We start from the raw sequence: 25,350 nt of genomic DNA, 5'->3' as shown, positions 1-25,350 counted from the left end.
ATTCCACTGTAAGACAGAGATAGAATCCTTCATATACGCAGTTGAATTAGGCATCGAAGGATACAATCGCTGCAAGGAGAGGCCATTGGGCAGTCAACTGCTTCAAAAATGATCTAACTGTTGGGAGGAATGCTGTAAGAAAAATTTTAATTGGATCGGGTACATTGAAAGTTTCAAAAATCCAGTCCACAATGTCAGAAAATTTCACTAATCCAGAGTTTGTTTCATCAACTGGGAGTGTAAAAGGAGCAACTGGGGTTTTAGATGTTCCTGGCAGTGCTGGGAACTCCTTCTGGGACTTTAAATTTGCCAGCCCAGGAGGAGTTTGCTTCGGTTTTTCCGCAGCACTGTTTGGTTTGTTTGTAACTTTCATTTCACTTTGAGAAATCTTAGGACCTTTTCTGGGAAGTTTAGGAGAGGAAATATTTTTCCTCTTTCTAGACTCCCCAGGATTGGCGTAAGACGCTCCCGCTGGTGAATCGTCAGAATCGGTTTCATCAGAGGACAACAGATCGAAGGGGTTCGAAGTAACGGGAGAAGTGGTAACGGTCTTCTTCAGCATGTCAGCGTAGGAACGCTTTGAACGCTCTTTGAGAGACCGTTTTATTTTATCCCTGCGCTGCATGTACACCGCATATGTCGAGAGCTCATGCAGATTTTCTCCGCAGTGAATACACTTTTCAGCGTTAACACTGCAAGAATCTTCCGCATGAGACTCCCCACACTTGCCAAAACGTGCCTTATTGCAGCAGTAGGCGGCTGTATGGCCTAACTGCTTGCAATTCAGGCAGTTCATGACGCGGAGCACGTAGAGCCTCACAGGGAGACGAACCCGGTGGATCGAGACGTGGCTTGGTAGTGCAGACCCGGCGAACGTAACTCGAAACGAGTCTGACGGAGTGTATACTGTTTTGCCACCGATGATCGATGCTGACCGCAATTGCTTGCAGTCGAGCACCTTTACTTCGGGACACGTTTTGTTCTTAAAGCACCCTTTGGCACTTTGCAGTATACACTCGACGGACAGACTCGAATCGGTTATGACACCGTCGATCTCCACGTCTCGTGCGGGTATGTAAACGCGATACTCGCGTGTGAAGAGCTCAGAGCAAGCTATATCGTTGGCCTCTTTCAGGTTACCGACCACGACACGGAGCTTGTTAGGCCGGACCTTGGAAATTTCGGTCACGCCCTTGTACTCCTTCGTCAGGTCTTTAGAAATCTGCAAGAGGTTCAACTTTTTCGATTTCGGTCCTGCCTTTGGCCGAAAATAAACAGTATAGCTGCCCTGGGCTCCGTCTGGGTAAAGCCTGGGGCGAGGGGGGACTGAAGAATGAACAGGGGAGGGGGTAACAGAAGGGTCAGGGTCAGAGGGGTTCGGGGATGGTGGCGCGGGAGGCGAGGGATCTACATCCATTGCGCTAAGTCTAGCGCACTAGCGCTGACAAGAACACGTACCTTTTTATTTCTCCCTTCCAGTAAGGTTGGTTGTCCGATCGTTCGAAGTAGCAGCCGTTACAGCCAGCAGCACCAATACAGCAGCACCAAACAGCCACCAGCAGCGAGCCAGGTGTGAGATCACTCCACACAGCGATACAACTCGCTGACACTGATGGCTTCTTCTTTTTCCTCGTTTGTGTCTCGTCCACTGCTGTAGCACAATCCAGCCAGCAGCCAAATCGGCTTGCGCACCAGCTGGCAGTCACGATGCGAAACAGTTGCACAAAGGCACGACCTTGAACCCGGATTTATTTCACTCGTCTTTTGTTTTATACTCTATCGGACCGATCACCAAACACGTCCAGTACTGATGCGTGTTCGGCACAGAATGATCGTTGCAGTTTTGATTGATACGAATTTTCGCCTTGTGTTTCGCCGAAACTTGTTGATAGTTTTGTTATACATATCTGTAAATGATTCTCCATTGGTGAGCCTATGTAGCAGCCTCGAAGTCATTTCAAGAGTAAGAAAGTTAAGAGAGAGATATAACTCTTGGTTGTTGAGAAAATAGAATTGATTCTGATGAAGACTGATGTAGGAACTCTTGGTGCTCATTCAACAACAACGATGCAAATAAATGTTATTTGAACAAGCAGGCACAATATCGCCAAGGATAAACGAAAGTCTTTCGAGTGTTGTTGAATATATATATAAAATAAAGATTTTAAGAGGATGCTGAGAAAAAATACGCAAGTCTCTCAACAAATGTTCTGATTCTGTCTGCGGGCTCACTAGTTTTTGTAATTCTTTTAGTTACAGTGTTTAGTCCTACGTCACTATTTCATGCCAAGTTTTAGGTTGTATACCATGTAGTATTCATTGGAGATTTTTTGGCAGTCGCACTTGAAAATGATTGAAAAAAGTATCGAGAAAGATTGGTTTTTAGATAACGTACTAGGAGCGTTGAAAATCGCCTTTAGTACTATATAGCAGTAAAAGGACAAGCAAAATAGTAAATAGAAATCGTGACCCATGACATATTTTTCGGACTCAATGTTTTCCAGATTTGAATTTGTGTTTAACCTATTACTGAACACTGCGATTTTTGAACGATTTCGATACCTTTAGCGAGCATTTCTTTTCTCCGTTTCCTTGTAAACGGAGAATGCGAAAACATAGTACTTTTTTTTATACAAACCACGCACACGTATGCCTGGCCCCAACAGCTTCTTTACTGTTAGTTTAAACCGGTTTTAAAACGTTGAAATTTATCACAATTTTGCTGTAAACCCACACATTTGTGCGTGGCCCCAACAACATTCTTGTTGTCAGTTGGTTTAACCGTTATGTACTCGGCAGTTTTAACATCCGTAGGTGCTAGGCAGGGTACCCGGGTACTCAACAAAAGGAATTGCTTCTAACTTTTCCAATTCTTGGTCTTTTTTGGATATTGACCTGCCGAAAGATTGGGGAATTTGTCTATTTTAAGTATCCCGGATCTCGAACAGCCATTGGTCCCCATTTAGTACCCGTAAATCCAGATCTCTGAGACCATGTTCAAGATTAGGAATCATTTCGGAGACAACTTATCAGATGAACTCAAAATTAATGAAAATCAACTCCTGAAGTGATTTCATGAATTGGGATATCAATGTTGTTCAGTTTAATTGACAATTGAACTAATTTGTCTCATCGGAACATGGTCCCGAAGATCCGGAGTTAGGAACCATATATGATGTCCGGTTCCCATCGATCCCAGATTCTAAAAATAAACAGATTAGCCACTCTTTGGACAGGCCAAGATCAAAACTCAGGGTCAAAAATCGAAAAAGTGAGCATTTTAAATTGTGGGTACCCGGGTACCCTGCCGAACACTTATGGGGTAAAAAATTTTGAACTCCCCCTCCTCGAACCCCCTCCTTCTGCTGCTATAAACAGTCAGATGATAGAAAATTTCCACTAGTTCGAAGCATTCCAATAGTTTAAGCAGGCTTGGAGGTTAACCATGTTTTTTGAAGCAAAAAATTCTGAAAAGGTACCCGGGTACCCTGCCGAGTATATAACGGTTGACTAGGTTACAAAAATTAATATATAATAACTTTTAATTTCTTTCAAGTAAATCACACACATTTATGCAAGGTCCCAGCAGCCTTCCTATGATATGGTGGTTTAAGCCGAGTCCGTATCGTTTAGTATTTCGTCTTGCAATAAGATATTGGAACATACTTATGCATGGCCCCAATAGCATTCTTATTGTCTGTTGGTTCCAAAGTATGGAAAACTCACATTCAATTCTCGGAATATGCCTGAGGTGAACCTAAATGTTGCATTGCTGTTATTTAAACACATAGTACTAATTTATTTTGATTGGGCCACAGTAAGTATTGCACGCTAATCAATAGATATTTCACCTCAAAAAGTTGGAAAATAACACCGGGAAACACAGGTTCTGCCCTAGAGCTCAAACTGGAAAAAAAGATCATAACTTTTGAACCAATCCTGCTAATTTTGATGCCCCCAGAAAGATAACTTTTTCAGAGACTTAAGTTTAGTTGGTTTAAATCGGTTAAAAATCAGAAGGTTGAACAACTTTGTACTTTATTGAAATAAACAGCACGCACATGTGCGTGGCCCCAACAGGATTTTTACTGTTTTGTCAATAGAGACGGTTATTATAAATTATATAAAGAATTTCTCGCCAGCTCGACTGAAGGGTTGGAAGTACCCTCTAAGAATGCGGTGAAACCTTGAAGGTATATAAGCCTCACTACCCTAAGCAACTATGCTTTTTTGACGTAGGACTACGTCTTTGTTTTCTATGCTAGATTGCAGTTTTGTAAAACTGAAAATGAAACTGGCAAATGTTGCGTCAGATTTCAAACAATTATAGCAAGCGAACCACTTAATGCATCTTAATCATTTATGTGTCGATCGATAAATAAAATGCGAGACAATTGTTTGATATAATTTTCAACACTGTTGCTTTACTGCTTAATGGTAAGAATAGGTGAAAAGTTCAAGCTTTCCCATACATTTCCCTCGCTATTGCTTTGCTTCCATTGACAATAACATGGACGAAATAAATTCCACTGCCTACACTGCCGTAATCACGCAGACCGACGTATGCGACAGCGAGTAAAATTTTCAGTACGAAGCTTTTTCCAAAAACGTTTGTATAATGAGTGTTAGGACGAATTTCAACAATCTGTTCTGTACATAATACATTAATATAATAACAAAACATTGCCGAACGTATGATTTGTGAAAAAAGGTTCATTAACTGAAGTTATGTTACCAACGTCATTTTTTGTAGAAACACCGAAGTCGTCATCTTGGATTTCAAAAAGGCTCAATTTCTGGCCTCTGGGTATCAGTCTGATTCTAGAAATTTTAATATTGGGTGGTATTTGGCCCTTTTGGTCTGTTATAAAGAAACCATAAGTTGCCATCTTAGAATTCAAAATAGTTTCTGGGGGCAATTATTGGCTCCTGGGCATCATTTCTATCATTTTAGGCTATTTTCCGGAAAAAAATTGTTTCAAATATGAGTTTCACTTGGACGGAACCCTTCTCTTGCAGAGAAGAGAGAGTTGTCGTACCACCATAGAAATATTTCCTGCTCCCAAAAACATCTACATGCCAAATTTGGTTAAATTTGCGAATCGTTGAATAAAATAAAAGCATCACAAACATAGTTGGGTTGGATTTACGTCACGTTGAGTAAAAATGGCGGTTTCATTTTTCTTCATCTATAGAAATAGCGGTTATGTCATTCCGTTTTCGTGAATTAATGACGCTAGTTTTTGTACTTTTGATAAAATTTTGGTGCCTATAGGTGCCTATAGGTTCTATCATTTAATCTCAAAAAACACAAATCGGCCACTTTGGCGCTTACGTCAGTTTGCGAGATTACGGCAGTACATATCCTGTCCTGACTCAACAAAGTGTTTGTTTCGTTTCTCTTTCTTGAGACTGCGTGGCCACGCCTTCAAGGCAAAAATCTATGCTCAACTCGATACAAAAGACTGCGTGTAGAAAATTCAGCTTCATTCTTGTTCGTCACATGGTAGCGAGTGGAGTATGGCTATAAACGATACGCGACATTGAGAAACGAGAGTTGCGTACGAGTCAACATTCAGGCACTGCGGAACACCTTACCTTCATTTTGCATATGACAGCGACAGGTACCATTGTATGCTACAGGATATTTTGCTAGCACAGTTACCGGAGGGCAGAGCGGAGAGCAAATTTATTATGTGCGGCCAAGCAAAATATTCGATGCTACCGGTGGTGCGATCATCAGCGTTCTGTAGCACGCATGTCTAGTTGAAAATTATAGAATCAGTTTTTTTCAGAACTACGAATGCTTGAAGATAAGAGTTATGAACGGTAGTGTTGCCTATGAACAGTTTATCGCAGCAAGATATAACGCTTATTTTAAGAAATTTCACTGCTAAATTGGGTGATTTTCCGGTTCAATTGTTCCTTTATACCCAGTTGAATACCGTTATCGGTCCAATATCGATAACGCAGATTAGTTGATCTAGAACCAGGGTAATTTTCGCATCAGAAAAGCATAAATTTTTCTTTTGATGCTCATGATAATAATTCAGTAGTATTGAAGGTGTTTTGTTCCATTTCTATTCCTCGACTCTGCGTCGCTCCGCCTTCGTTGCAAAAATCTACGCTCAACTCGATACAAAAAACGGCGTGTGGAAAATTCAGCTTAATTCTTGTTCTTTACACGGATGCAAGTGGAGCCCCTATACCTGTGTTAGATACATCTTCATCGGCTCTGAAAAAGTTATCATTGCTAGGGGCACCAAAATTCACAGGAATGGTTAAAAACCTCTAATCATCCATTTTTTTTTTCCAGTTTGAGCTCTAGTATCAAAACCTATGTTCACCAGCGTTACTTAACTTCAGTGATGTTCTATCTTGAAAAAATATTTGCGGTGTGTTTTTTTTCGGAAGGACAAAATCGTTGTCTACAACTTTGTCAAAAGCATCACACAGTTTAAACAAACCGTTCTGGTTCTAACAATTTTGCAATCGTTAAAACCAAGTTTACATAAGCCCTTCTCAAAAATTAGGCGGTAATGAAAAATAATAATAGCACAAAATGACGTTTATGCTCATGAAAACTGTGCTAAACCCATGATGATAATTAAAAAAAAGAATACTCAAATAGATAGATTACTAAATAAGAATAGATAGATTACTTTTTTCAGATAATACAAAATAGTTAATTATCTATACTTTTTCTTTATTTTCGGTGAAGCTGAACTCAGAGGTAATAAATTTCCAACTCAGTTTTTCAAACGTGATCGTATCGAAATATGTAACGCGTGTCACAAAACGGTGTTCATATTCGAAGAAATAGATGTATCCATAGATAAAAAGTAGAATACATTCACCGCAGCACAAAGTCTGAAAATTTGTCTCCAGCGGTTTTGTGTTCAATATTTTCTACAATGTTCCAAATATCAAAGCTTGTCGCAGACTAGGCCCTCATTCGATGAACCAATCGCTGTGAACAGCAGCAATGCTACATTTTTCTGTTAGCAAAGGGCACGATTGCCTTTGTGTGAGCACAGAAAGCGCCGCCTTGGCCTTATTAATCATTAAATAGAAATTTTATGTGGGGTAATTTTCTTTTAATGTCTGCAACAGCGAAGAACTTTCCGCTCGCATACGAAAGCATGACCGTGATTGGTGCACCCCTGTCGAGTTCGGACCCCGGCTAGGTCATATATTAGCAGGAAGTAGAGCAGCTTGAAGTCGCTGCTTCATTAGCTCTAGTTCTTCTGCATTCAAAATAAACTACTAACAGCAGTTTTTATCATACCAAATTGGCATTAGCATTGAATTATGGTTATGTTGAACTAAAAGTCGAATCGTTGACCATGTAACCTATAAATCAGCCTGGAAATTAGTAGTGCGGCAGACTGACTGTGATCCCGAATAATGGGACTTTTACCGCTTTTCAATACTGTTGCTTCTTTGACCAGTATTTTTATTTCTTATACGTACAAAGGTATCAAGAAAGAGCTGCTTAGAAAACATTATCTCCCTAACTTTAACAGTCAAGAAACAAGCTTCAAGTGATACGTTTCACAATGTTATTGTATAAAAGAACTTGGAAACTTAAACTATGAAACAAAAACATTGGTGGAAAATCAAGGATAGAGAAATGTCACATGAATGCTTTCAGTAAAAAATATATTACTGAACACTAAAATCCGAAAACAAGAGTGTATAATTATGAGAGATCCATAACATTTTTTCTCGATACAACAATACACACAAACGAACCAATATAATTAACTTCGTCCTTCTCTGTTCCCCGTTTCAGTACTGATTCAAGCATACGACCCTTAGCGACCATCAATGGCAGCCTTCGCAAAGCGAACCGCACTTGATAGCGCAGAAAACAAGCAGCGAAATTCCAGGAGGTTTTCGTAATGACTTCACCGCCATCGACATCCCGAAAAGTGCACACTTACACCGAAGCACACGTGAAGTAAAAAAAGATAAAAAAAGTTGCAAAACCGGAGCCACTGAAAAATATATTTCGCGAAACAGGAGAAAACGACTTCTGCAAGCAGCAAAAGCTGAATAAAAACGTCGTCGGAGAACTTCTCACCACAATCACCATCCCGACCTGTGCCCAGTCCAGCCGATCAGATTCGAGCGAATATCCCATCTCGCGTACCGAACGATTGCATATATGAATATGTGAAAATTCCGATTTCCAACGTTTGAACAGAAGAAATCCAGTTTTGCTGTGAGCGCGGTCTCTGTCCCAGCTGACCTCCTCTGGTTGTCCGCCCCTGCCGCAGCTCCACCGATTGGCGAAGATCAATTTCGCCAGGCGAGACGGAAACCGGCCCTTACTGCCTTGTGTGTATGCGGCGATTCAGACAGGCCAAGCCAGGGCACATTCTTCCACTGATTTATGCATGCTCGAAATAAGGCGCATTTTCAGCAACAGCCCAGCAAAAAGAAAAACAATATTAGTGTAGGCAACGAAGAAAAAGCACCAAGACCGGTTGCCGGCTGTATTGGTAGGGCTTCGCTGGGCAACTGGTTCTAGATCGGTGGTGGTCCCTTTACGCCACTTGACCCGCCGAGAGGATCCGAAGTGGGTTCGAACTGGCTACGAGCGAACGGAGTGTTCGTCCGTGGAGGTTCTACATGACTGCACCGTGCGATCACGCGGACTGTGATATAGCAACTGATACTGTTCGGTGTGAAAAGAATGTTTCAATGTGACTTCACCGCCAATCAAAATAGTTTCATCGGAATAATCGAACGGAAAAAGGGTTTGGCTGGCCGAGTGAAAAGTGTGCAATGCAAATGAAACCTTTTCTCGAGTTTTGTTTTCAGTAAGCAAAAAATAATTCAATGCGAAACGTGAATAACAAAGTGAGGCTGTAGGAGTGAAGAAAAACACTACGAAGAAAGTGTATGGAGTTTAGGAGACAAAAACAGAAAAAAAGTTTAACAGAGTGGTTTATGTGTGTGCCCGATTGTTTTTGTTTCCTTTGTCTGTCCATTAGCTTAGTTTCGGCCGGAGGGCGGTAACACAAGACCAAACAAAAAAAATTACCATACCTAGACCGATCGCAATTATTTTCCTTTAGGCGCTTTAGCGGAGTGTAAGAAAGACGGGCTAAGCGCAGCATAAAATAGAGTGTGAAGTTATCGACGACGATATTTTAGTTTTGGTAATCTATTTTCGATTGTTTCCGGCTATTTCGTGCTTCCGATAGTTCACAGCAGGAAATTTGGTGCTGGAATCGGATCAAAGAAAAAGGTAAATATCACAACCATTGACAACATTTATTATCGTTGAATGTGGAAACGTATCGTAACCCTCGAGCAGCCTCACACTTTCAACGCTCCTAAATTTTCAAAATGTCTTGCTATTGGTAATAAAAAAAAAACAAAAACAATTATATAACTGATTTAGGTTTGGGATTTTTTATACATATGTTTGAAATTTGAAACACAAAGATACTGTGCTGCATAAACCACTGATGAAACGTCTAAAATAAATGTTTCAGCGTTACGAGTGCTTTCCTAAAGTAAGGTAAACGCTTTAAGAAAAGACGCCTTTTTAAGCAGTTGAAGAATATGACCCTCAAATCCTAAATTTTGATCAATATCAACAATTCTAATGAATGAAACGAAAGTTATGATTAACTAGCTGTCTTACGAATGTGTAAAATACCGTTGAAATTTTCGAATAAATATCAATTGAAAAGAATCAACCAAAATTGTCGCCATTTGGGAAGAAATCTTCTGCAAAACAGATGCAAAGACCTGAAAGCGCTTTCGATCGATTCGTTCACGAAATACTACTGAGTAGGATCGAGAAACTTGGAATTTCTGGTGATCTCATAAAATGGATGAAATTATACCTGACGGACCGCGACCTCTGCGTGAAAATTGGTTTGGAATAATCGGAATATTTCACCAAACTTTCTGGCGTCCCACAAGGAAGCAATTAAGATCCCCTGCTTTTCACACTTTTCACCAACGAGATATCCACGTTACTGCCACCTGGTGTTCGCTTACTTTACGCAGATGATGTGAAAATATTCGCTGTAATCAAAGCCTCATCCGAATCCGATCCGGGACTACAACCTTTGAACAATAGTATGGTGCATGACGAGTCTTTTCACACTAACTGTTCAGAAGTGCTGCGAGCAGAATCCAATCTTATTTGATTACACAGTACTTAATCATACATTGCAACGGGTAGCTCACATCCGTGATTTTGGTGTGGCGCGCTCACATTTCGTCCACACTTTGAAAAAATCTGATGATGATCTCGAAGGCTAACCGTCAGCTGGGATTTATTTTTATGATAGCTAATGAATTGCTGGATCCTAAGTGACTTCGATCACTCTCGCTGGTGCGCTCTATACTCGAGTCTTGTTCGGTAGCCTGGTGCCCATCACAAGTAAAATGGAGCGCTAGAATCGAATAAAGCTCTTCGCCTGCTTCCCTGGAATAACCCATCAGACTTGCCCTAATATGAAGCTCTATGTAAGATACTGGCACTTGAAACGCTTGGGTAGCGACGAACTACAGCTCTAGCCGTTTTTGTTGCTAAAATCTTATCCGAACAAATTGATTGCTCTGCAATACTACAGCAGATAAACCTTTACGCACCTGAGAGATGGCTTCGCACAAGAGACTTCCGGTACCTCGAACCGAGCAAAGTGAGCTATGGGCTGTTTAATCCGGTCCGATTTATGGCCCCACAATTCAATGCTGTCTACGAACTGTTCTACTATGGAATTTCGAGACGATTTGAAGGCATCACGACGACTCTCTTGTATGCGATAACCATTTTAAGATGTTTAGTGTAACTGATTTATTATTTTATTAAGATCATACATGTGTCAGATGACTTTACAAATAAATATTAATTACATAAACGTCATTTTTCAAAACATCAAAAATTAAATCTCAAAAATTTTGATCTCTACTAAAATGTTGGTCATGGGCTTTTAAAAAACTTTTTTTCGCCAGATTCTTGAAAATTTCAATAAAAGGAATTTTTATTCAATAACTTTTTGTATAAACAAAATAACTTCTAGTTTACTTATTTCAAGTAAAAATGTTGTATATTACTCCAAACATTTTGATTTGAACATTCCAATAATAATCCTCAGTTTGCTTTATGAAATTATCCTTACCTAAAAAAGAACTTTTACGCGATGGATGTGTGATGCGTAAAAAAATGCGTGAAAAAAGTAGAGGAGTTTATGTATTAGTTCACAAACGCAGACCATTTTGGCTATGATTCATAAAATTCAGAATTTCAGCTCTTTAATTTTCGCTTTGTGAAACTTTGTACACTGGATAGTAATTTGACATTACTAAGAAAACTTCGAACTAGTATCGAGATAGGATACTGGTTCAATAAGCCAAAGATTCGAACAGAATCCTCAGTCTGTTTCAAATAAACAGAGCAGCACGAGCCACTCCGATTCTTATTGTGTAACAGAAGAAGAAGACTACACACAACCGTACGTGTCAGCAGGCAGAAACGAACTGCTAACAATTTCCACCATACCTAGGCGTTGTATAACACCGGCTGTACACGGAAAAATACTATTCTATGAGTACATTCTAGATCGTACACAACCGTACGTGTCAGCAAGGAGACACCAAATATTGATTCTACTGAGAAGCTGCTTTTTGTACCCTTTTTATTGCCATACTATTGTAACTGAACCCAGCGGTGATTCGTGGCGCCTTAGTTCTTTGCTGTACCATCCTTAATTCTACCAGAAGTATTACTCAAATTCGATGTTGGCTGACATTACTAGTCAACGGCGTATTGATTGATTTTTTTTTTCAGAGGAACTTCAACCACAAAATCAGTCATTCGTCGCGGACCAACGACATATGCTTGGGATAATGTCGTCTATCTTTTTGACGTCTGTATAAGTTAAATATTATAAAAATCGTTCATAATTTTTTACATTTTGGCTATCCAACGAGACCGAAAATTCGCGTGGCAAATGGTGTAAACTCCAGAGGAAAAATGTACCAAGCGATAACAGTTTTTTGATGATATTCAAGAGCGTTCCTTTGTGACAGTAGTGATATTTGTAAAATGAAGACAGCCGACAGAAAAACTAATGTTCCCGTCTAGTTCCCCATACACCCCCTAGTCTAGTCTAGTTCCCCATTTTTTCCTAGTCGTTTACCTCATTTCCATGTCGACGATGGCATGTATTTCTTTTTCTTTTTACAGCCACACGTCACACGTCATTCGTCATAGGCAAATAAAAAAAGGAGGAAAATGTCTCCGGTGGATTTGGGCTGTTACCAAAACACGATCTTTGTGTCATATTGTAGGCACTCTCCATAAGTTTTCTCAAGAAACTCATAGAAATCCTCCTTCACGTCATCGGTTTTGTCGTTTGTCGGCGCGTACACGTTAAAAAGGCTGTAATTGAAGAATCGGCCCTTGATCCATAATATGCATAAACGGTCATTAATAGGCCTCCACCTAATGGAACGCTTCATTTGGCTCCCGAGTTGCACGAAACCGACGCCCTGTTCCACTCTGTCGCCGCCACTGTAGTAGATGTGATACTTGAAAAAAGTGCCCACGGTCGGATCAACCGTCGGGAATTCGCGTTCTCCGAGTTTAAGCTAACGCACCTCTTGTATAGCTGCTACCTCCACTTTTGCCTTCCTTAGCTCTCTGGTCAAGATGTCAGCGCGTGGTTCGAGCAGAGTCCTAATATTCCAAGTGCCAAGTTTCCAATCGTTGTCCCTTTTCGTTTGCCTATGTCCGTATACCGATTGTTCCGATTCGTATCATTCTCTGAATTGTTCGTAGTATGTTTATTTCAGCATGCTGCCTTACTAGGGCTGTGACGCCTAGTCTCGCGATGGGGCTGCCGCCTTAGGTGTAGTTGCTGAGACACCGCATTTCACAGTTCAGCCATCCGCTCCGGATCAGTCGTTGTTTGAGTCGCCCTTAACCTGGGGAACAGATGTTCAGGAAAGCTACTCTTCAAGAAGAACCCCCCTATCAGCATACGACCAAGTCCCCACCGGTTCACCGATCTTCCCTTGGTTGCTAGTATCCCAGTCGATACCTCGTGGAGGTAGGGATAGGAGTTGCTGGGCATTACGCATTGGACCACTCTAGGGTATAGAGTTATGCCAACTAGTACGGGTGTAGTGCTGGTACGCACTGCCCAGCCGTTTACCAACCTATCTTCTTCTCTCTTCTACATTCGCTTTTTCGAAGAGACTCTTCAAACAATGCCGAATCGACACACGAAGTACAGTTTTCGTTTCCTTTTGTGATTACCCGACTGCTATCGTGGGTGGATAACACGAACAAACAGCAACAGAAAAAGTATTCTGAGAAGACGGTAAAAAAAGGCTGTACTCTTGTGGTGCCTGGTAAACTCTTAAGCTCACTCTATAATACCTCACTTCTGAAAATTTTTGCATGATATTCTCCAAATGCTTAAAAAAAGACTAGAGAGTAGAAATGAACTCATCTGAGAAAAATCAGTAAATTTTCAGGAGTTCGAATATCCAGTCGCCCGTTGGATCTCTTGCTCGGGAATCCTTGCCTACAGCGCACATTCAACGCATGCCTCAATGTCTTACGTGCAATGTGGCCAGCCCACTGTAACCTACCGTGTTTCATCAGCTTGACAATATCAACGTGATTGTTTACTTCGTACAGCTCGTGAATCATGAGCCTGTTCCACACCCACAATTCTTCGCAAGATTCTACGCTTAAAGACTTCAGGTGTTCACCAATCGGCCTGCTTCATGATTCATGTCCGTAGAGCGCCACCAAGAGGATCTGCGTCCTGATCCACTATGGTCGTAATCGTGAAATTTCACGACAAAAATCTGTAAGTCGGAAACCATAGATGCTAGAGATTTCTTGTCTTCTAAATAGTTACTCTACTAAGAGGAATCTATCTTTGGGTATGACTGGTTACTAGGGTGGTCCTGTTGTACTCAAAATAAAAATTGTAACTTTTTTATCTTATGACTTAGAGCAATATTGTCTTCCACAAAATTGTAGCTAATTAAATTCCATGAAACTTTGGTGAAAAAATTATTGCTCTACCTCGTTTTTTCACTGTTCTAGGGCAATTTTTACAAATTCATTCGCGGTGAGTCTAAAAATAACACTATTATTGCACTAGATTTTTTAGCTTTATTCGGATTTGAAAGCGGTGTTCGAGTCTTCGACTTTTAGGGCGTGAAAAACCACATATTTTGACACTAATAGATAATTGCTACCTATTCAGAGAAAAAAAAATGATCTAAAATGACACTTTTCGGAGGAACCCTACTCCCTTGTTTGCACATATATGCAACAACAACACGTTTAGGATGAAAGTTCATAGTTTCACCTTCAAAACCCATTTTGTAGAATTAGTCAACTTTTGTTCCCTTTAGGGTTAAAATGCATTTAAAAACTTGGAGTTTTCACACAAAAATTTGCTAATTTACCATTCAAAAGTTCAACGCTCGTGTCGATGTACCTAAACAGGGAGGAGGTGGATCATCAACCACTGGGTCGATGTGCCGTAAACTTCTATCGCAGCCAGAGAAGTTTGCATTGGCACTCGGTCTAAACGAAAAATTGGTAAAAAAGCTAGCTGCTGTAATAGTAATAATAAACGGCCTAGATCATGTGAGCAATTCCACAGAAAAATTTTCAGCTTTATTATTTTTTTAATTATCATTTTTGAAACATTGCACTGGTGCTTCTGTAAGCTAAAGATAACATTTTGTACATTCGAGTGTCTATAAATGATCAAAAATGTTTCTAGCATTTAAACGGTTTCATTGATCGTATAGTATCTCCGGCAAAGTTGTAGATAATAATTTTGTACTTCAAAAAATAAATTTTTTGTATTTCTTTTTGATGACTCAAACAAAATCTTATAGCAAGAAATGGTATTTTTAGTCTATAGGAAAAATAATCGATTAAAATGGTTGCCCATTTTTTTGTGGAATTACACAAATAGATATAGCGGACTTCGATAAGCTTTGTGATGTGACATTCAATATGTACGTGAACCTATACGGGTGGTATCCCATGCCAGCGACACTTCATAAAATTTTAGCGCATTCTACCAGGATCATGGCAAGTCTGCCCCTTTAAACGGGATTTATGAGTGAATAAGGCTCTGAAGCTAGAAACAAGTATTATCGGAACGATCGCCAATTTCACGCCCGAAAAAATTCTAGAGCTGCGAATTTTACGGATGTTTTTTATCGTGCTATGGATTCTTCAGATCCCATTCTTGCAACTAGATCTGCCAGAAAAAGAACGGATATTCAAAGGTCTACGATTGAGTGGAAAGAGAACTTGGATTAATATAAAAACGATTTAGGTTTGTAAATATTTGAATATGTAGAGGACCCTATAAAAATGCCATTTTTCAATATTAAAACAACGATAATTTAGTTTCAACGAGCATTGGAAACTATTTATTGACATCAAAATAAGCGCTTTTTCATGCCCCAAAAGTCGAACGAATTTTCCAAATAAAAATCGAGTTGGAATAACTAGATTGTTTTATAATGTCAGCCTAACAAATTTTTGTGTGAAAACTCCAAGTTTTTAAATGCATTTTTTTCCCTACAGGGAACAAAAGTTGACTAATTCTACAAAATGGGTTTTGAAGGTGAAACTATGAACTTTCATCCTAAACGTGTTGTTGTTGCATATATGTGCAAACAAGGGAGTAGGGTGCCTCCAAAAAGTGTCATTTTAGAATGAAAAAATACCTGTAACATTTTTCTCTATAAAGGTAGCAATTATCTATTAGTGTCAAAATATGCAATTTTTCACGCCTTAAAAGTCACTCGAACACCGCTTTCAAAACCGGAGAAAGCTGAAAAAACTAGAGCAATAATAGTGTTATTTTTAGACCCACCCCGAATGAATTTGTAAAAATTGCCTTAGAACAGTGAAAAAACGAGATAGAGCAATAATTTTTTTAACAATGTTTCATGAAATTGTATTAGCTACAATTTTGTGGAAGACAATATTGCTCTATGTTATAAGATAAAAAAGTTACAATTTTTATTTTGAGTACAATAGAACCACCCTAGTAACCAGTCATACCAAAAGAAAGATTCCTCTTAGTAGAGTAACTTTCTAGAAGACAAGAAATCTTTAGCATCTATGGTTTGCTACTTACAGATTTTTGTCGTGAAATTTCACGATTCCGACCATAGTGCGATCTTTAGGCTGCGAAACCTAAGCTGGCTATGCACACTGTGATAAGCGTTATTCACTTCCCTAATCCGTTGATTTACCTCACGGCTCACATCATTATTAAACATTACAAGTGAACAAAATAAAAAATTCATCAATAATTTCGAAATTTCATCACCACCGCAGCACCAACGTCCGTAGGACTTCCACGCTCCCTGTCAGCCAGCACGTAATTCGTTTTGGCAGTGTTTATGGTGAGTCTAATTTTCCCAGCTTCCCTTCTGAGGCCTCCTCCACAGCTTCACGACTGACACCGATGATGTCGATGTCGTCCGCGTAGCCTAGAGCACGCGAAGCTTAGTAGGCATGATTTGACGAATGATGTGAAATCGTTGAGAGTCGCATGTATAAGCTTAATCAGTTTTATTGGTAAAACATGTTTAAGGTTTGGCCGTTCCCTTTTATTTAATGCAGCGCCTCTAGTTGTCGTACTGAGAAACTGAATCTGGTTGCCAAACCCCGAGCAAGAAAACGATACGAGCAAGTCCTGACAAAGTATACGTCAAAATGGACTTTGGACAAATCCCGGGTAGGAAATTTCACCTTGGGGAATGCTACAGATAGGTTCAAATTAGTTTTTGCGGATAAATTCGACCGCGAGTAGATGATTTGGCAAACCATCTGTAGCTGTAGAAAGAAGACAAGAGTTTTCATCACTGGACCAAACATGAGTGGACAAGTTTACAAGGAGAAGTGTCTTCAGGAGATAGTTTTACCGTTCATCCAGTCACACGAAGGCCCCGTGAAGCTCTGGCCCGATCTAGTTAGCTACCACTACGCCTGGGATGTATTGGAATGATACAAGCAGAATAATATAGATGTTAGCGAAAAAAGGAATAATCCACCAAACTGCTTAAATTGAAGAAGTGTGACAAATTAATCAAAACATCATCTGATATAACGAAGTGGTGCCGATACGGTTGATGTTGCCACTGTGCAGAAATTGATGGGAGATATTCGACGAAAAGTTCGAGAATTCATCAGAACAGTTGACAAATAATTTTTACTGTCCTTGCGACCTTTTTTATTGGGGCAGTGAACCAAGTTTTGTTTGCTGCTATGAAACGGTCCTGCTACTGCGGAACAAATAAGCAACGGCCGTAGTGCAACCTGCAATTATTGCAAAGATCACCATATAATCGAACCAGACTAGTAACAGCCGCAGAAGTCACTCCATGAACTAGAATAACTGCACTTCTTAGAACCTATTAGAAAGGGAAGACAGTTTTCTGCTCGTTTTATTACTACTAGTGATATTAAACGCACCTATATCGCAAAAAATAATGAAGCAGGTAGAACAAAAAACAGAGTAAAAGTAACTGTAAAGTGATCGTTAAATTCAACTACGAATGAGAAGATTTGATTTAACCACGTAACCCGACTGCAAATCCAACAAACAGCTAAGTTCATTACATTTTCACTGAACCGGTTTCTTATAGTAAGATAAGAAAATAAGAATCAGGTCCAGATTCTTGATGACTGCACAGCATTTTGCAATGACTAACAGAATGACAGTGTGAAAATGCGCAAAAATACTATCTATAATGGTATTCGAGACTACAATTTCTTTTACAATTCCGCAGCTGACAACCGCAGTTTTTAGCGCTCACCGCAGCAGTGGTACCACGACCTTATGATAGAAATCATCATTGCACAATAGAGCCCCCGAAAGGTTCAACCACGGGTAACCCCACACGTCCCGATCCCGGTGAAAGCTCCTTTATTAAATTTATTTGTTTAACATTTCGAACGCGCGTTCGATCGTGTCGTTTGTAGACTCATACACACTGATAGTCAGATAAACGAAAAATTGAGACGTTGCGAGTAAACGCAATAGCAAAAGCGTGCGGAAAGTTTCCGCCATGTCCGCCTCCACGAGGGGAAAGAAAAAGATCATTCATTCGATCGGTGCGGGTCTGTTCGCATTGAATTGTTTGAAGTTCAAATTCCATCCAGCTTCGTTAACAACTTGAACTTGATAATTCTATGTTTACCATTAACGATTCGGTACAGAAGACAGTGGCGTTAGCAGTTACGGACCGGCAGGGATCACAATAATTGATGGGATGCCAATCCTATTTTCACTCTTTTCTTATTGGAACTAAACAGTCGAAACATTGCTGTTGGGTATCCATAAATGTGACTGCATAATTTATCAATTCGAGTGATACGTAAACCTAATGGTATGAAACCGGAGTTTTGAACCGTTCAAAGAAGGGAGTGAAAGTGCGCACTGACAAAATGCTACCTCCAAGCCTCTTTTAACACGAGCGTAATTTGCTCCCAATCAAGATAACGCATTTAATAGTTATCATTATCATAATAAGACATGTGTGAAATGTGGAGCATGTTTCTTTTTTAATGTTTACTTCAACAAAAGACTCTCCTTCGGAGTTTTTCTACTATCTAAAATATTCACAAGAGCCCTATTAAAGAAAAGAGATTTCATATATCGCAAGTAAAACACTGAGAGTAAACATGATGGGAAAATCAACGAAACCAAACACTCAAAAGTTCAAACAATACGCAAGCGTAGCAAAACTCGCACATACGCTCTGAAGACAGATTAGTTTCAGCACACTTGTGAAGCCTACACGAATGAATGAGAACCCTTTTGTACCGGATGGAAATTGCACACATTGTCGGTAAAATTTAGAGTTTCTCTGCTCTACATTTATTAAACTCTAGTAGTTTAGAGCATGAAAGAACATAAAATTCAACGGAGTTCGTAGGAGATCATAACACATACACACACATATGTTTGTATGGGCAATGATGAGTATCTCACGAGATGTACAAAATTGCACAAGCTAAGCAGTTGGTGGAGACGGAGAATGTTTCCGCATTGCATCCAGTGTGAGTGAAGAGTGGAGAACATTTCAACTAACCTCGACTGTCTGATGATGAGATTACGGCTTTCCTCAGAGCAAAGCGAAAATGCGGAAAGTCATAAAATTAGATATAATTGTTTGTCGACTAGGTAAACCCCCGTAGCTCGTACAGTCGCGCCATGCAAGGAAGATCCTCCAGATGCCATCGCTTTTGTTTCCTCGACTTCTGCAGGCCCGGGTTGCAGCGGACAACAGTACAACAGTCGCAATCTGAGCCGACCGATATTGTTGTTGCTCTGTATGCTCCAGATATCACGCTCTCAGGTCTCGAGGTCTATTGTTTCTTTCCGCCGTGCGGCGAAGATCGTCTTGTTCGTGCTACCTGTTGCGAAGCTTTCACCGGTTGACATGGCGAGGTTGCCTGAGCGATTTTGTTCAGCATTCTTCCAAGGCCTTTGCAACGGTGGCTAAATTTCTATAGTAAACTATGGGGAAATGTGATGCATTATGCATGAGGAAAATGGTTCAGCAAATGACTTGCGACAGTCAAACTATACTACCAATTGTTACTTTATATGCACTAAGGTGAGTAAAAAATGATAGGAATAATATATATAAGAGAAAATTTATTGCTTTGGAGTATTCTAAAAATTTAATTAGTCATGGAAAATTGAAAAAAAATTTAATTATATATTCATCGAATTCATTCAAATTGTTGTTAATATTAAGGGCATCTTCAGCGGTGGTCTGTTTTTGAAACAACTTTATACTAGATTTACACCAGCGAAACCTAAATAGAACCAGCTAAAATAGACCAATTTTGCGTTCTCCGCACCGGTGTTGTATATCTTGATGTTTTAAACCGCTGACATCTGTCACACTGTCAACAATTCAATACCCCATGCTATCAGTTAATGAGACTTGTTATAAAAAAAAACACTCAATATTTAACAAACGGAAATTCGATAATTTTTACGCACATTAAATGATTACTTTGGCAAGACACTTTATATCCACAAGACTTTATGGATTTGACGGTTTGACCCGAGCGTCAATGACACTTCTCAGGATGGATTGGTATGATCTAAAATTTCTGCTCCGAAACCCTACTTGGTTTCGGAGGATAGCGAAAAATATTTGATCGCGTAGATGTTCATCTTCCGTTTTCGTCTCATCAATCTTTTAAAATCTTGCAGTTCTTCAAACTTGGTTTGGGTTTTGAGGATATTGGGTGGCATTGCGCAGCTCGATTCGAACGATTTTCGCTATTTTCGAGTAGGTCACACACTGCCAGTTATACTTCAAGCTTAAAAGGAGCAGTCATTGTCATTTGTCCTGCGGCTCATCTAACCCGCAAAGTCGAAAAATACGGAAAACAAAACATAACGCCCCCCAGCGATCATTTGGTTTTGTTCGAGTTGCTCGAAACGAAATGCGCAATGTCACCCCAGCATTTTGAACGTTTTCAGTTCAGTGTCTTCGAGGAACATTTTTCTGGCCTCTTAAGTTCTCCTCTAGTCCCAATACAATTAAGGCGACAGTTATGGTCTTCCAGAATTCCCCCTTTTGCTGGTCGGTTTCCTTGAAGCCAAAAACGGCAAACCTGTTCATTTTCTCCTTCAGAAAAGCCACAAAAATGAATTGTGAGTTGTCATAAAAAATCTAGGTTTTGTTTATTCCCCAACACTCGCAAAACGCTTATATGGAAATAGCCAAAAATGAGGTGTTCAATTGAAATATGACATTTTACCTACCTATTGGCAGCGTACAAAGGGTTTTAGAACGATCTATTTCTTGTTCCAAAAAGTGACAAAAATAGACCAAAACGTATACCAGTTTCAAATTTTTTCAATTTAGATCTGGTATGAAACAAAATTTACACCACCGGTGCAGCAGTGAATTTGAGTTTGTTCCAAAAAAATAGAACAAAACAACGATTTGGACCACCGCTGAAGATGCCCTAACATTATCGAATTTAGGTATCTGTAGAAGGTCCTATCCAACAAATGTATTCAATGTGTCCTCCATTTTTAGAAAAGAAATCCTCGAGACGCCTCGAGACGCCGGCAAAACAAAAATGTTAGACTTCCAGTTTCTTATTTTCGACTTCTAATTTCTGAATTTTTGACAATATAAAAATAATCACTTTCTCATATGTGATAACTTTGTAATAAAAAGTTTCTATCTAGAATATTGCTATTGACATGTGAATCCAAATTTCATCCTAGAGTCACTTTCAGGAACATTGTGCAATGAAAGTAAAAATGTTTAAACATTTTTACTATCATTGCACAATGCTCTAGAAAGCGGGAGAAATTTGGATCCATAGGTCGATAGGAATATTCTTATTTAAAACTTTATTCTACAAAGGTATTACAATAATATTATATGTTACTAGCTGACCCGGCACACTTTGTCCCCCCTATTTTTGTGTTTAATAAAATAATTTTACATTTCAAATTCATTGATTCCCTGCGATTTGTTAATAATCGGCAAATGTACGATGAATCGGCCGTAGGATATGATCAAAGTCAAAAGACAAATCGTTTGAAATGATTGCACAGTGGTCCAATAGGACAAAAAGTGGAACTTAATTCCATAGCGCCTTTAACCTTAATCCTAGCTTAAAAGTGTCTTCGAGACAATTGTTTGTAAATGACCCGCATAATCGCAAATTGTCAAAAAGTATGAAAAGTTTACTATACTAAAAATAAAAAAAATAACTTTTTTGTTAAGAGACAAAAGAATAGTTTATTCAGCAAAGTTGTATAAAATTCCAAAATATGAAACTTTGTTGAACAAATGAAAACCCTACCTCTTTTAGGTACAAAGTTATGAAGTATATTACATGGAACTTACTTAAAAGTTAGTTTTTTGTACTTAACTTTTGTTAGTTGCATTTTACACGAAAGTATTGTTCAGAGGAATTATTAGGGTACACAAAACACACATGTTTGCCGAAGGCCAAATATCTCCAGGACTTTTTCTTACAAAGTTATATCATATTTTAGCTTATTTTTTCGATAATTTCAAAATCGTATAGGTTAAAAAGAAGCAAGTGGAATCATGATGTCAATACTTGTTCTTGAAGTTTAGCTGAAGTACTATAAACTCCTTTAGGTTCCATTTGTCTCAACCCACCCATATTAGAGTACGGCGAGCATATGTTACAATAGGTTTTCATATATCCAAAATACTATTTTTTTTGTATTAAGAGATAGAGGAATGGTTAATTCGGCAAAGTTTTATAACGTGCAAAAATATGAATCTTTGCTGAACAAATAAAATTCCTATCTTCATTGGGTACAGAGTTACAGAGTATTTTCTTGCAAAGTTACTTAAAAGTTAATTTTTTGCACTTAACTTTTGTTAGCTACATTTTACAAGAAAACATTGTTCTAAAGAAGCATTTGGGCATACAAAACACACGTTTTTGTTGAAGTCCACACATCTCCAGGACTTTTCCTTACAAGGTTTTAGCATGTTTTAGCTTATTTTTTCGATAACTTTAAGAACGTATAAAGTAAAAAGGGGCGAGTAGAATCATAATGTTAATAGCTTTTCTCGAAGTTTAGCTCGTGTGCTCAGAACTGTTATAAGTTCCATCTGTCCCAATCCACCTAATCTTTATTCTATACGTTGTTAAAGTTATCGAAAAAATATGCTGAAATGTGCTATAACTTTGTAAGGGAAAGTCCTGGAGATGTGTAGTCTTCAACAAAAACGTGTGTTTTGTATGCCCAAATGCTTCTCTAGAACAATGTTTTCTTATTAAATGTAACTAACAAAAGTTAAGTACAAAAAACTAACTTTTAGGTAACATTCATAGAATACACTCTGTAACTCTTTACCTAATAAAGATAGGAAATTTGTTGGTTCAACAAAGATTCATATTTTTGCACGTTATAAAACTTTGTCGAATTAACCATTCTTCTATCTCCTAACACAAAAAAGTTAGTATTTTGGATATATGGAAACCTACTGTAACATATGCTCGCCGTACTCTAATATGGGTGGATTAAGACAAATGGAACCTAAAGGAGTTTATATTACTTCAGCTTAACTTCAAGAAAAAGTATTGACATCATGATTCCACTTGCCTGTTTTCAACCTATACGTTCTTGAAGTTATCGAAAAAATAAGCTGAAATATGATATAACTTTGTAACGAAAAGTCCTGCAGATGTACATCACCTCTATTCTGAAAATATCCATATTGGGTAGTATTCGGTGTCTGAGGTCAATTTTTAGCTCCTTGTATCATTCTGTATTTGGTCACTTTAGGCTGTTTTTCAAAAACCGGAAGTCGCCATCTTGGATTTCAAAATCATATTTGGACAATGATTCTGGTCCCTGAGCGTCATTCGGGTTTAAGAAACACCCATATTTGGACAATGATTCTGGTCCCTGAGCGTCATTCGGGTTTAAGAAACACCCATATTGGCTGTTTTCCGGAAAGCCTGGTTTGAATATCTGTTTGATTTTTATGGAAGACCTCCCCTCCCCCCCTTGCAGAGAACGGAGGAGTGTCAAACCTCTATAGAAATTTGTGTTTGATTTGTATAAGAACCCTCTCATCCAGAAGTGGGAGGAGCGTCGAACCAGCATGGAAATATGTTTTGCTCTCAAAAACCTCCAGATACCAAGTTTAGTTCCATTTACTTGATTAGTTCTTGATTTGTGAAGAAATTTGAGTTTTATTTGTATTAGCCCTCTCTTCCACAAGAGGGAGGGGTGTCGAATCACCATGAAAATTTTTCTTGGTCTCAAAAACCTCAACATATCAACTTGGTTCCGATTTATTCGATTATTACTCGAGATGTGCAGAAATCTGTGTTCCATTTGTAGAAAACCCTTCCCTTCCAGAAGAAGGATAGGTGTCAAATTATTATGGACATATATTTTACCCCTAAAAACATTCACCTGCCAAATTTGGTTCCATTTAGTTGGTTATTTCTCGAAATGTGCAGAAATTTGTGTTTTATTTGTATGGAACCCCTCTCTTGCAGAAGAGGGAGGGGTGTCGAACTATTATGAAAATATCTGTTAACCCCTAGAAACATTCACATGCCAAATTTGGTTGTATTTGCTTGATTGGCTCCCGAGCAGTGCGGATTTGTGTTTCATTTGTATGGAACCCCTCCCTTCCGGAATAGGGAGGAGCATCGAACCAATATGGACATATTTGTTACCCCTACAAACATCCACATGCCAAATTTGGTTAGTTAGTTTTCGGGATGTGCAGAAATTAGTGTTTCATTTGTATGGGACCCCTACCATCCAGAAGAGGGAAGGGTCTCAAACTATCTTAGTCACCCTTCTCGGCCCCTAAAACCCCTATATACAAAATTTCACTCCAATCAGTTCAGAAGTTTCCAAGCCCATATGGATCAGACAGACAGACAGAGCTGCATTTTTATATGTTTAGATAACAAATGGATTTCTATCCGCGTTCTACGAGTAATCCTCTTGCTTCACGACTTAGGTGACGCAAAACGATTTCATTATCGACAATTCTATTTGCTTGAGGCTTGTCACCCGCCGGATGTGTCGCAAAAGTCATCATTTACGCGAATCGCCCATTCTACGGCCAAGGTTGAGCTTCGTCGCATCACGGTTTTCGCACACCCACCTTCAGATCCATCTTTCCATTCCACGAGCGTACGCGCCCAGTCGTAATTTGCGGCACAATCAATCAATAGTCGCAAAAAATGGCGCTTTAGATCGTAACATCCGCTAAGGCTAGGCTAAGCGATTTGACGACTTTCGTAGTACCTGTCTGAATATTAATACAGGCTGTTCCATTTAAAAACGTAATAACATAAACCCATCTTTTATTCATCACCGCGCACAACCAAACCATCTTTTTTATCTGACGAAAATGGTTCGATGTCTCAACTAGTTAGCATTCTAAAAATGGCAACAGAAATGTAAAAGGTTCGCTTCCTGCGCACATCACCTGTTACTGTGGCAGCAATAACACCCATCAAAACGGTGGGACGTGACGAGCTGAACTGTTTTCCCGCCCGAAAGAGACAGGCAGCCGAGGCGGCTGGAATGTACTAGCCATTACCTGCCGGCTTCCAAACTAATGGTTTGATGTAGAACTCACGCCAATCCTTTCTATAATTCTTCTAGCGCGTGGTCATCAATTTGACATTTTACGATTCTCAATCCCTTCACGGAAAACCATTCTATTATGATTTATTTGTCAAAACAACTGTTGAATTATTAACAAACGCTGTTGTTACTGTGCGTTAAAAAAACCACAACA

At 39.2% G+C, this 25,350-nt stretch overlaps 1 protein-coding gene across 4 annotated transcripts in view; it reads left to right on the top strand.

Moving 5' to 3' along the window:
• The window catches only part of LOC129720744 (uncharacterized protein DDB_G0275275), a 385,619-nt gene that overhangs the window by 39,180 nt on the left and 321,089 nt on the right, over nt 1-25,350 (top strand). For all 4 annotated transcript variants that reach the window (XM_055672415.1, XM_055672416.1, XM_055672414.1 and 1 more), the window contains exon 2: nt 7,796-9,259. The gene's annotated coding sequence lies outside the window, so the exon portion shown is untranslated. The remainder of the gene's footprint in view (nt 1-7,795; nt 9,260-25,350) is intronic.

The sequence above is a fragment of the Wyeomyia smithii genome, chromosome 2 (assembly GCF_029784165.1).
Source record: "Wyeomyia smithii strain HCP4-BCI-WySm-NY-G18 chromosome 2, ASM2978416v1, whole genome shotgun sequence".
Lineage (NCBI taxonomy): Eukaryota > Metazoa > Arthropoda > Insecta > Diptera > Culicidae > Wyeomyia > Wyeomyia smithii.
The sequence above is the reverse complement of the archived record's forward strand: the minus strand, read 5'-3'. Positions and strand labels throughout refer to the sequence as shown.